Here is a 12,618-nt window from a genome sequence, read left to right as displayed (position 1 = left end):
TGCCCTTATCCTTTAAACATTGAAGGAGAAAGGGGGGTGCATATGCAGCCTCATGCTTTTAATTTAATTTAATATGGCAAACCTAAGATGCCCTAAGACCATTGGCCAATGGGGTACTTTGGCTCCATGATAGCCTTAATTGCAGGAACAAAATAATCTGCAATATCTGGTGTTATTTCCAAGCAATTTGAGGAATGGATATCTGGCACAAGTGTTTGAAGAGTTTATTATAGATTTCTAGCTAAGGTGTCTCATGAATTTGTTTTAATGCAAAATATATCCATATTCCCTTATTGGTATTAGGTAGAAGAAGTGATTAAAAATCAGCAACTCTGGTATTTTTTTGGCATTTTTTTTTGTTGGTTTGCATTTTCATATTTCTGAAATGGGAAAAGGGGAGGGGTAATTGAATCTTTATTAGGGGAGGGGCTTGTATATATATATATATATATATATATATATATATATATATACATACATTTTTTTTAACCAACTTTTTAAAATAATTTATTTAACACTTTTTATGTCGCCTCAGGGGACTATTCTAAGCAATAATAATAAGATTGCTTGCACTGTTCAATGCTGATCTTGCAAATAATTGAACAGGGAAATCCTAGTACTGGGTGTTACGCCAAGCGCTCCGGGTCCCTGCTCCTCCCCGGAGCGCTCACGGCGTCTCTCTCTCTGCAGCGCCCCGGTCAGACCCGCTGACCGGGAGCGCTGCACTGACATTGCCGGCGGGGATGCGATTCGCATAGCGGGACGCGCCCGCTCGCGAATCGCATCCCAAGTCACTTACCCGTCCCGGTCCCCGGCTGTCATGTGCTCCGCTCTCTAGGGCGCGCGTGCGCGCGCCAGCTCTCTAAGATTTAAAGGGCCAGTGCACCAATGATTGGTGCCTGGCCCAATCAGCCCAATTAGCTTCCACCTGCTCCCTGGCTATAATACCTCACTTCCCCTGCACTCCCTTGCCGGATCTTGTTGCCTTGTGACAGTGAAAGCGTTTAGTGTTGTCCAAAGCCTGTGTTTCCAGATCTTCTGCTATCCATATTGACTACGAACCTTGCCGCCTGCCCCGACCTTCTGCTACGTTTGACCTTGCCTCTGCCTAGTCCTTCTGTCCCACGCCTTCTCAGCAGTCAGCGAGGTTGAGCCGTTGCCGGTGGATACGACCTGGTTGCTACCGCCGCAGCAAGACCATCCCGCTTTGCGGCGGGCTCTGGTGAATACCAGTAGCATCTTAGAACCGGTCCACCGACACGGTCCACGCCAATCCCTCGCTGACACAGAGGATCCACATCCAGCTAGCCGAATCGTGACACTGGGGCAGACTGTGTGCAACTATGGCTAACATGGTGATATTCAGGAGGCCTCCGGTGGTCATATTAACTTATGGGATCCCTGTGATCACGTTGCAGGAGGTTTGGTTGAAAGCAATTGGTGCTCACTGGGTATAGAGAGAACTCAGCTCCTGAGCTTGCTTTCTGTGTGTTGTCATCAAGGGGTTAAATGGGCACTGTCAGATTCAAAAACCTTTTTATATGTTGTTCATATTTGCAAAATGTTAACCTTTCTAACATGCTTCATATATTATCTCATTTTTAAAGAAATCATGGCTTCTTAAAAAGACGTTTAGGAGCCCCCATACCATCCAGTATCAACAAAGTCCAGTAAGTGAGGGTGGGACTAGCACTCCTCTGTGCTCAGTCCTGTCCTGTCAGACTCCTATCTGAAAACAGAGAGGAGGGGGTTACAGAGCAGCCTGCAGCGATTAGATGAAGAGACCCAGTACAGCACAGCACAGCAGACTTTGGGAGGAAGTGAATGCATGGTGAGTGAGGGTGGGGTCAGTGCTTGTCTCATACCCCTGAGCAGTGGAGGTCAAATTGAGTGAGCTGCAGAAAACAGGGATTTTGTGGGCCAAATACAGTAGCTAGACATTTGCATGAGTCAATGAGTAACATATAGAAGCATTATATTTTTCTGTGATATGACAGGTACCCTTTAATTAAACTCCAGCATGACGCGACTTAAACCTGATCTGCATAGACACCGCAATAAGAACTTCTAATGTCTTAAAAATTAGCACGGGAAATCTCATCAGGCTCCAAGCCTGTACAGCACATAGGCAGAAATCAATCACTGTTTACCATACACGTCTTATCTATATGCCGGTAGTGTTTCAGATACGTTGCTAGCAATACCACGAGATAAATCGTAATGATGGAGAATAGACTGGGGAACACAATCTAGCAGAACCCAAATCCCTTGATTCCAAGCTAAGATTAAGAACTCCGAGGCCGCTTCCTTCGACTTCCTTGGCGAGCGGCCAGAAACAGCATCAATTAAATTTATTGCCAACTTCATGGAAAAAAAAAAAGGAATAAAAAAAATAAAAAATTAAAAAAATTCCTGACAAGATTTAGTAGTCCTGCCTGTCCTTAGCCGCCCCTGTCCTGAAGGATTTTGGGTACATTTTCATTACAGAAATAATTACTTCTAACCTGGCAGTTCAGTATCTAACTAATAACATTAAGGATGAGAGCGGTGGAGTTGCGGCGCTTGCCAGCATGAATCAAGCTGTGAGTGACTAAGCAGCCTCTGTGTGTATAATTATTCTCTGCTCTTAATGTGGAGGAAAGCTGGTGAGTGCGCTCGCTCCCGCTCGCTCGCCTCTTAATGCTTCCAGGACATTACGTCCTCCATATTCATGTTCGATATTAATTCATACAAATATGCGAGGACTATTAGGAACCTGGGCAGAACGCGACAACAAATGGAATGCGCCACTTGAAAGCCGTAGTACAATAAAAAAAAAATAAAACCGGATGATTCGCACAGGAGGCTTTGGAAATGGCTGATAGAACAAGCTGTGAAACCATTAGGGCCCTATCTAGTGATGGTTATGGGATGCTTGTTATCGCCGTGGTGTCTTGATGCTGCTGGAATTCCAAGTGGTCTATAGAAAAAATGTTTTGTTTTTATTTTTATTCTGGAGATGCGGAAATTTAATTGGGAAAATAAGACATGGAAAAAATGATGAATTTAGTGTATAAACTGGGGAAAGGGTGTGAATCCTGTATTCCTCGGTTTTCTAAACAGTGAGCCTCAAGCTGTTGCAAAACTACAACTCCCAAGCATGCCCGGACAGCCGTTGGCTGTCCGGGCATGCTGGGAGTAGTAGCTTTGCAACGGCTGGAGGCACACTGTTTGGGAAATGCTTTCTTAGGCTCTGTTCACATAACAAATAACAAATGTTATAGGATTTTGGGTGGCAGAGCCGGACTGGCCATCGGGCACACCGGACATTTGCCCGGTGGGCTGGGCCCAGGGGCATTAAGCACTGCCCGAGGGCCGGGGCCAGAGAGGGGGCCGGCTGCTGTCACTTTTTTTAAATTAGTTACCAGGTCTCTCTAGGAACTACTAAACAATCGTCTTTTTTCAGTGGCACACATAGAAGAAAGGGGTCCCACTTGTGAATCTTAAAATCTTAAAATGGGCACTCTATTATGACTTCCCATGGCCAATACCCCTCCTCCATTAATTTGCTGACAATGCAGCTCCCTGGGGAGAGGAGTTCTCTCTCCAAGGGCCCTACAAAGGGGTGTAACTACTGGGGGTGTAGAGGTAGCAGTCGCTTTGGGCCCCAAAGGCACCTCCACCTCATAACAAAAAAAATGGCGGACAGTAGACAGAGTAGGGCTCTGTTATTGTTTTTGCATTGGGGCCCTGAAGCATCAAGTTACACCTGTGGCCCAACAACAGCCACATAGTCTGCCACTAGGGCATGGCCACCTTTGGCTTATTTTCTAGAAACAGTGCCACTCTTGCCCATGGACTGTGTATGCAGGGCCAGCCCAAGACATTGTGCTGCCTGGGTCCAAGAGAGAAATACTGCCCCCCCCCCATAAAAAAAACAACTGAAAAAAACAAAACAAAACAAAAAAACACAGCCAACAAAAATGTCCCCACAGCTATTATTTTAAATTCCAGTATTTTTCTTTCTACAACTTTATTGAAATGGCAAAGAGGGATCAGAGGGGGGATTGAAATGGTACAGGGGGGATCAAAGGGGGGTTGGGAACTTAAATGGCAAAGGGTGGAATGGGGGTTGTATTAAAATGGCACAGGGAGGGGGGGTGGATTGGGAATTGAGGTGGCCACTCTGATCCCTATGTGCCATTTCATTGTCACCCCCCATGCCATTTTAGTTACCCCCCCACCTCTGATCCCCCCCTGTTCTGTATTCCCCCACAATAGGTTAGGCGGCAGATGTTTCCCCACAATAGGTTAGGTGGCAGATGTTCCCCCACATTAGTTAGGCAGATATTCCCCCATATTAGTTAGGCAGATGTTCTCCCGCATTAGGCAGCAGATGTTCCCCCGCATTAATTAGGCAGATGTTCCCCCTCATTAGTTAGGCAGATGTTCCCCCACCTTACTAAAGCAGATGTTCCCCCACATTAGGCGGCAAACGCTCCCCCCCACATTAGTATAGCAGATGCTCCCACATTCGTAAGGCAGCTGTTCCCCACATTAGTAAGGCAGATGCTCCCCCACAAATGAAAGGCAGATGTTCCCCCACATTAGTAAGGCAGATGCTCCCCCACAAATGTAAGGCAGATGTTCCCCCACATTAGTAAGGCAGATGCTCCCCCACATTCGTAAGGCAGATGTTCCCCCACCTTAGTAAAGCAGATGCTCCCTCACATTAGTTAGGCACCCCCACGGCCCCTCAGACCGCCCCACATACTTACATCCTGCGGCTCTTCTTTCTTCTTCTTTCCCAGCAGCTCCCTCAGGCATCTTCTTTCCTCTTCCTCTGCGCTCCAGCATCTTATGATGTCACTTGTGCGCCGGCCTCTTGTGAGTGATCAATCACTGGCTGGAGGTATGCAGAAGCAGGAGACCACTATTTACACAGCGGTCTTCTGCTTCTGTTCTCTGGCTGCCACAGGGGGGTACTTGCGGTACCCCCCTGATGGTGACTGTGGGATGGGGGGCTGGGGCAGCTTCAGAAGAAATTTTAGGAAATGAAATACTTATGATCTGATCCAAAGGAATTAGCAGAGATAAGATATACAGTATTATCATCACAGGACAGAGATATTGTATATAGTGATGTGGCAGTACAGGGATATTGTTTACAGTGATGTCACAATACAAAGATAAAGCATACATTGACATCACAGAACACGGACAATGTACACAGTTATGTTACTATCAGAAACAATGCCACAGTTGTCCGTTGGATGAGTCTAGTATTGCAGCTGAGCCCTTTTAAAGGCGTTATTCAGTACTTAAAAACATATCCCGTATCCACATGATAGGGGATAAGTGTCTGATCCCAGCGGTTGGACCCCCCAATGATCTGCTCCATGCATTGTGTAAACGAGCATCGGAGATTCAAGACAATGCATGGAGAACATGCCGGCACACAACTCCATGCAGCAGAGAGAGCAGGCGCCCCCTTCTGTAGAGTGCGGGTGTTCACAGCAGTCAGACCCCCCACCACTCCACCCTGTGATCAGACACCTATCCTATACCACACGCAACCTATGAACAGGTGCGGCACTATTCCAGTACAGCCTCTATACCTGAAGGCTAGGTTTCCATACAGGTTTTTCTGGTATTTTTTTGGAATATTGTCACTGCAGTTTTTGAGCCAAAGCCAGAAGTGTATTCAAACATGAATGGGGATATAAAGGAAGGACTTATATTTCTCCTTCCTACTGGATCCACTTCTGACTTTGATCGAAAACTGTGGTGGCAGTATTCCTAAAAAAACACCAGAAAATAAACCTGTGTGGAAACCAAGCCTTACAGTAGGTTTACAGTAGGAGTTTCAGTAGGTTTACCTGCAGTCATATCTTTCATGCAAATGGCAAATTAGAGTCTGATACTTCCGAGCAACTCGGCTCATACAACTACATAACAAAAGGTTTTAAGAGCAATTAGATGGGACTGACTGCTCCACGCACCTTGTTGATGGATATAGAGTCACATGTATGTTTTATTGAACGACCCAACATATGTTTTATCCTTAGCATCTGTTTTTTTAGTAGTTTATAAGGCCACGAGGGGTGTTCAGTAGTGTAACCTGGGCATGCTCTTCCACATGTATATTTGTTAATTTTCTCTTACAGCCAACATTAGAAAAGCATAATTTATTACAGTTTATACAGCCTTCATTATAGGACACTATAGTACAACACACAAGGCCGACATCTGCGCCTTACATTATAATTCTACTGAGACAGGCAGGCAGCCAAAAGTCTGAAGGAGAGCGGTCGGCTGTGTGAGAGGTGGTATGGAAGCAGAAATGATAATTAATGATTTATTCCTTTGTATAATTTAATAGCATGCAGAACGTAAAGGGGCAGAATTAAAGGAGGGTGACCTTCAAGAGGAAGAGGCATATCCATATGGAACCAGATCAAAATATGTAAATGTGAACATTACTAGACAAAAAGAAGGATAGAGATCATTGAGCTTGACATGAATGGGACTGAATGTAAAGTGAATGCATGCATGGATCCTGTATGGAGGAACATGGAATTCAATCATGGACCATTGGCACTCCATCTACTTGGGGACTAAGGGCTTCTTCTGGACATGAGCCAACAACTCACAACTAATTTTCAATTGGTTGGTCTACCCCTGTTTATATAGACAGTGGTCCTTCAAGTTACATGTATGATGTAGTGTATGATGAAACTTTTGTATCTTTAGACCATGATGCTATGGAAACCTGATAATTGGTTCTGAAGGTCCGAAATGTCATCCAAAAATAGAAAAAAGTTAGAATGAAAGAAAAATAAGTGGATAACTAATAGAGATTAAGAGATTAAGTCCTCACATGTAAAAGTAAGAATGATCTGCTGGAAGCTGAAAATCACTGTCTATGTAGAGGACAGGAGCTTCTTCAGGGTCCTGTACAGTACACAGTGTCCTAAAAAAGTAACATGGAGCCGCCCTCACCTGGTGTCCAAAGGAGCAGCTAACCCTGGTACATGTAATACCTCCCTGTACTGTAGGGGGGCGCTACCAGACAGCCAGTCAGTGCATGCGCTTCAGTAATACAGGGGTTTTTAAACAGTGAATACCCATTTTGATTGGTCAGTTCTTCCAGCCATTTTCACATTTTGCAGATCTGGACTGTCTGTAGTATTGTATGGTGAGTCTAATTTCAATTTACAATGGTCCAGAAAATATTGTTGAAAATATTGTAACCTGCAGCCATTGTAAGTTCAGGGACCACTGCATCTCATAAATTCTATGTGAATATGTGTCAGTTTATCCATTGATTGGATACTTTATTGGACACTTGGCCTTTCATGATTGGAGCTTCCCAGTATGGAAATAAGACAAATGGCAAAATCCAAAATCCATTCAATGTATTGGCAGAATTGGTGGAAACTATAAAGGTTGCCCATGAAGTCTAAAGACGAATTCCCCATTTCTCCATGCTAGTCATTGTATCCAATATCCATGAAACCAATTACTAGATGGGGGTATGACAGCTGGGTCTGTGGCTCCCGCTACAAGTCAATTCATCCCAATTGCCTTTGGCGGTAACTGTTCAAAGTTCTTGTCAATTCCATAGCTCTTATGTTGGTTTTTATTAGAAAGAAGTGCTAACATTGACAGATCTTTACTGCTATAGCTCTTACAAGTTACTTTCTGTAATTTCTCTCACTATACTTGTCAGAATGTCCAAAATCCTGCAGGATGACAAGGTGATGTTCTACTCTCAGCCATCTCGCAAATGAATCCACTCAAATTGAATTATGTATGTCTCCTCGGAAGAGTAAGGTGAACGTGATCAGGCATTCAGTGACGTGAAGGCGCATTGATCTACATTTTTGCCAGTGCTTACCTACATACTATACTAAGGCAGGTAGATCACAGTACTATACATAATATGGCAATGATCAGCAGACCCAGATAGTGAAGTACCCAGAATGGAAAGTAAGATACAAAATGGAAAGCTGCAGACCCACAATAAGGAAACAAAAAAATAAATAAATATATATATATATATATATATATATATATATATATGTATATATATATATATATATATATATATATATATATAATAACTATAAAATAATAATTATTATTATTATTATAAATAATTATTTCCTTATAGTGCACAAAGATCTTGCAGCGCTGTACACTCAAGTTAGTCCTTGTCCCCATTGGGTCTCACAATCTATATGCACCTATCCGTATGTTTTGAAGTGTGAGAGGAAATCAGAGTACCCAGAGGAAACCCCCACAAACAGAGGGAGAACATACAAACTCTTTGCAGATGTTGTCCATGGTGGAATTTGAACCTACAACACTAGTGCTGCAAGGCAATAGTAATAATAATAATTATTATTATTATTATTTATTGTTATCCTTGTTGTACTAAAGGAGGAACACCTTTAATGATACAGTGAAAATAGTGAAGTTACAATATACTTAATTTTAGCAAGAGTAGATTTGATCTCAGACGATGAAAAAGCCTCTTACTAGTCTCTATTTCAGTGCAAGTTTTTTTGGTGCATTTTTTTTTCTCCCAATATATGCTATACTGGAAAACAGACTTATATCACATGTATGATTTCATCAAGCTCAGGTCTTGTCAAGCTTAATCTGATTTTAGAATCTCAAATGGTTAATAGGCTTTCAACAAACTGTTCCAGGTATCTGTTGTGTGTTTGCACAAGAAACCACACTATTTTTGGCCACTTTTATATGAAATTTTCACTAGTTTCCCATTTGCAGACTCCATCTTTAATTTTCATTTGTCCCTGAGCTTGAGGGTGTAGACTAGCTGTTATGATGTCTCTTATACAAGGTACACACAGAAGAGGAGATCCTGTTCCCCTGTCTCTCTATAGTACACCCTTTAGAAGCAGCAGCAGCATGGAGGACATTATAGAGCAGTACTGATGTATGTATTTGGGACTTAATTACTATGTAGAAAAATATAAATAGTCAATACAGAAATCTGCAGAATGTCAAGAGAAGGTGTCATCATTATCACACTGAAGGGATTCTTTACTGGAAGAGCAGTAAAATTGTGTTTTTCTCTCTACCAGTGGATGTTGATAGCTGTTCTATTGAATTAAATCTGTTTTGGACTGTTTGAGATGCGTCATTGATCAAGAAATATATCCTGGTTGCCATGTTTGAACTCTGGGATTGTATGAAAAAAGAACAACTATCAGCTCCATCATGGGTGTTGTTTTGCCTTCTTCTGGACCAACACTGCTGTGTACTGAATTGAAATACAAGGACATACATGTTTTTTAACTGTATGTATATATGAATACGTATTCATTAGTCTGAATAGGCAGGAGGGTAACTTAGTGATCAATCATTGGATAGTTTGGTCTCAAATAAAGTTTAATAACCAATAAGATAATTACCCATTGGGTGACAGGGTTAATGTCTCATTTAGCAATGGATGTAGCACTTAAATTTGATAAGATCTTGTTTTATTGGAGCCTGTTCTGCCATCTGGTGTCATCTTCAAACCCACATTTTCTTGCATAATAATCCTGTCCATTTTTAGAGAACATCTGGGTTGTTTATATGTAATAGGTTTTATTATACTGGCACAACTCCTGGTACCATGTGCAGTGTTAGTCAGCAATAGAGGCGTTTAGATTCCTAGCATAATAATTCTTATCCGTGAAGCCGCTCATTTCGTTATTACAAGGCAACTCATTGAGCATACTTTGACATCACTATTAAGATATATAAGGTATCATATCATACAGGCATGTCAGAAGTTTATCTTTAGGGAGGTTCAACCACTAAGAATCTAACTGGTCTTTACCCTAAGGGGCAAAAGTAGGCGTTAGTGCTTGGATTTCCATAAATATACACTATTGATATGTCTCTATGACATGTTAGAATCCTAGGTAATCCTCAAGGTGCAAAGAAAAGATTCAGATCACTCACAAATGTAATGTTGTCCCTCAGGTTACAATATTAATTGGTTCCAGGATGACCATTGTATGTTGAAACCATTGTATGTTGAGACTATAACTCTATGAAACTTGTAAATTGGTTCTGAAGCACCAAAATGTCATCCAAAAATAGGAAAAAGTCAGGATAAAAGAAAAATAAGTAGATAAATAATTTAGATAAAGCAAGTCCTTACATATAAAAGTAAGAAAGATCTGCTGGGAGCTGTAATCACTGTCTATGTAGAGGACAGGAGCTTCTTCAGGGTCCAGTAGAGTACACACAGTGTCCGAAAAAAGTAACCTGGAACCGCCCTCACCTGGTGTCCAAAGGAGCAGGTAACCCTGGCACAGGTATGGAGTAGTACAGAATGTGTAGTACCTCCCTGTACTGTAGGGGGTGCTACCAGATAACCAGTCAGTGCATGCACTTCAGTAATACAGGGGTTTTGGTGTTGTGGTCAGTTCTTCCAGCCATTGACATATTTCACAGATCTGGACTGTCCATAGCATTGTAATATATATACACATATATATATATATATATATATATATAATTTATAATATAATATTTATTTTTTGGGAAACTCAGAATCAGCATATACTGTTGGCATATTTGTCAATCCACTGTGTGAACATGCCATTAGTTTTCTGTAATGCTTGCTATATTTTGCATAACCTCTTAAAGACTCAGCCCATTTTCACCTTAAGGACCAGAGCATTTTTTGCACATCTGACCACTGTCACTTTAAGCATTAATAACTCTGGAAAGCTTTTACTTTTCATTCTGATTCCTAGATAGTTTTTTCTTGACATATTCTAAATCTCTGAAGTAATTTTATCTGAAAATGTAACATGTGACATTCGAAGTTACAAGTCTCTAAACAAGCATCAATCATGAAAGGGGGCTAGACTGTGTTCAAAGAGCTTTGGCCAATTCAGAATATTCTAATGAGTGTAAAGAGTTTCTGTTAGGACTGGTAGAGATCATACTTACCTGCAACTATTTTTTATGTGATGGCCATTATTATGTTCAATTGAAAGGTACGGCCATGGGGTCTATCATGGCCCCGACCTATGCGAACATGGTCATGGCCAAATTAGAGGAAATGTCAGTCTATATATCCCACCACTTCAGCCTTGTGCTGAAGTGCTGGTGATATATAGATGACATTTTTGCCATCTGGTGTGGGGATGACATACAGTTAGGTCAATTTCTTGACTTCCTTAATTGCATTGATCATGATATTAAATTTACCATGGTCCACTCAAAAGAGGGTATACAATTTTTGGACACCTGGGTCTGTGTGTCAGGTGACCATCTCAAAACTGACTTGTATGTGAAGGACACGGACAGGAATAGCCTGCTACACTATAGCAGTTTACATCCTAAAAGGAGGGTTCATTCCTTACCATACAGTCAGTTCTTGAGGGTGAAAAGGATCGTGGACGGTCCAGAGCACCTGAAAAAAAGATTCTCTGACATGACTAAAAAAAGTTTATTTCTAGAGGATACCCTAGGAAACTTGTCAGAGAACAACAAGATAGGGCAAGACAGACAGGACTAAATTACTACAACCAGTTTCCAGTAATGACCAACAGAAGAGGATACCATTCATCTCCACGTACAATATATATAGAACGGATCATGCTATTTATGTTATTTCATGCCCATGTAATTTAATTTTTGTGGGCGAAACCAGTAACCAGTGTAAAACAAGATTAAATAACCACAAATCTTCCATCAGAACCAGAAAAACAGAACTTCCTGTTCCCCGACATTTTATTGAACAAGGGCACAGTAATAACCAATTGAGATTTACAATTGTTGAACACGTCCCTATACCCAGGAGAGGGGGTAACAGATTAAAAATGCTCAAACAGAAGGAGGTGATATGGATAAATGAATTGGGTTCATTACACCCGGCCGGGCTAAATGTTGACTTTCCTATTCGAGTCTTCAATTAAATGTTCATTCTGATCCTCTAGCATATATGAGTAAGTGAATATATGTATTGATAATTTTTGTACTTAATGGAACTGCAAAACCCCATACTGACCCACCCGGTATAATTATGTTAGCTAATCTGTAGTAGGGTGTGTTTTGATTTTTATTTATTATATATTTTTACTTACACTTTGCCTATTTCTATTTTTTTTATAGATACTCATTTTTTTTTATCCGGAAACAAGACGGCGGCTCACCGTTGACTATATGAACACATGGAGCTTCTGAAACACGGTATGGAAGATCGGTCACAATGCCAAAATGTTGTCCACTCTTTCATAATAATACTTATAGCATGGTGGATAACTTTTTTCATGCTTAACTTGGGCAAGATGATTTATAGATTTTATTACATTGAATTAGGGAGCAAATTCTAAGGGTGATGATTTGTCCAGTAGGGCAGCTCTATTATAGGAGTAAATAGGCTGTTTATATTGCCACATTGTATTTAGGAGTCCCGGATATGGGACCAGAACATGGTGGCTGTAATTCTGTCCTGGTTAAGCACATGGACGTTGGCCTGAGAATATACACCTTAAAAATTATGCTGCCCAAGAATACTGGTTTCTGTCCATAGGACGGACCCCTACTGTGAAATGCTAAAATCGCAAACCACATACAATGAGTGACACATCTAAAGAT

General features: G+C 41.4%; 1 protein-coding gene and 1 long non-coding RNA gene across 3 annotated transcripts in view; one reads left to right on the top strand and one right to left on the bottom strand.

The window, feature by feature from the left end:
- CSRNP3 (cysteine and serine rich nuclear protein 3) overlaps positions 1 to 12,618 on the bottom strand; it is a 150,571-nt gene that overhangs the window by 76,643 nt on the left and 61,310 nt on the right. The window lies entirely within an intron of this gene.
- The window catches only part of LOC130284493 (uncharacterized), a 66,720-nt gene that overhangs the window by 25,366 nt on the left and 28,736 nt on the right, over positions 1 to 12,618 (top strand). Inside the window, exon 2 of the long non-coding RNA XR_008847052.1 lies at positions 12,133 to 12,210. This is a non-coding gene — a long non-coding RNA (uncharacterized LOC130284493). The remainder of the gene's footprint in view (positions 1 to 12,132; positions 12,211 to 12,618) is intronic.

This window comes from Hyla sarda, chromosome 8 (assembly GCF_029499605.1).
Source record: "Hyla sarda isolate aHylSar1 chromosome 8, aHylSar1.hap1, whole genome shotgun sequence".
NCBI classification, from domain to species: Eukaryota; Metazoa; Chordata; class Amphibia; order Anura; family Hylidae; genus Hyla; species Hyla sarda.
This window is presented reverse-complemented; position numbering and strand designations above follow the sequence as displayed.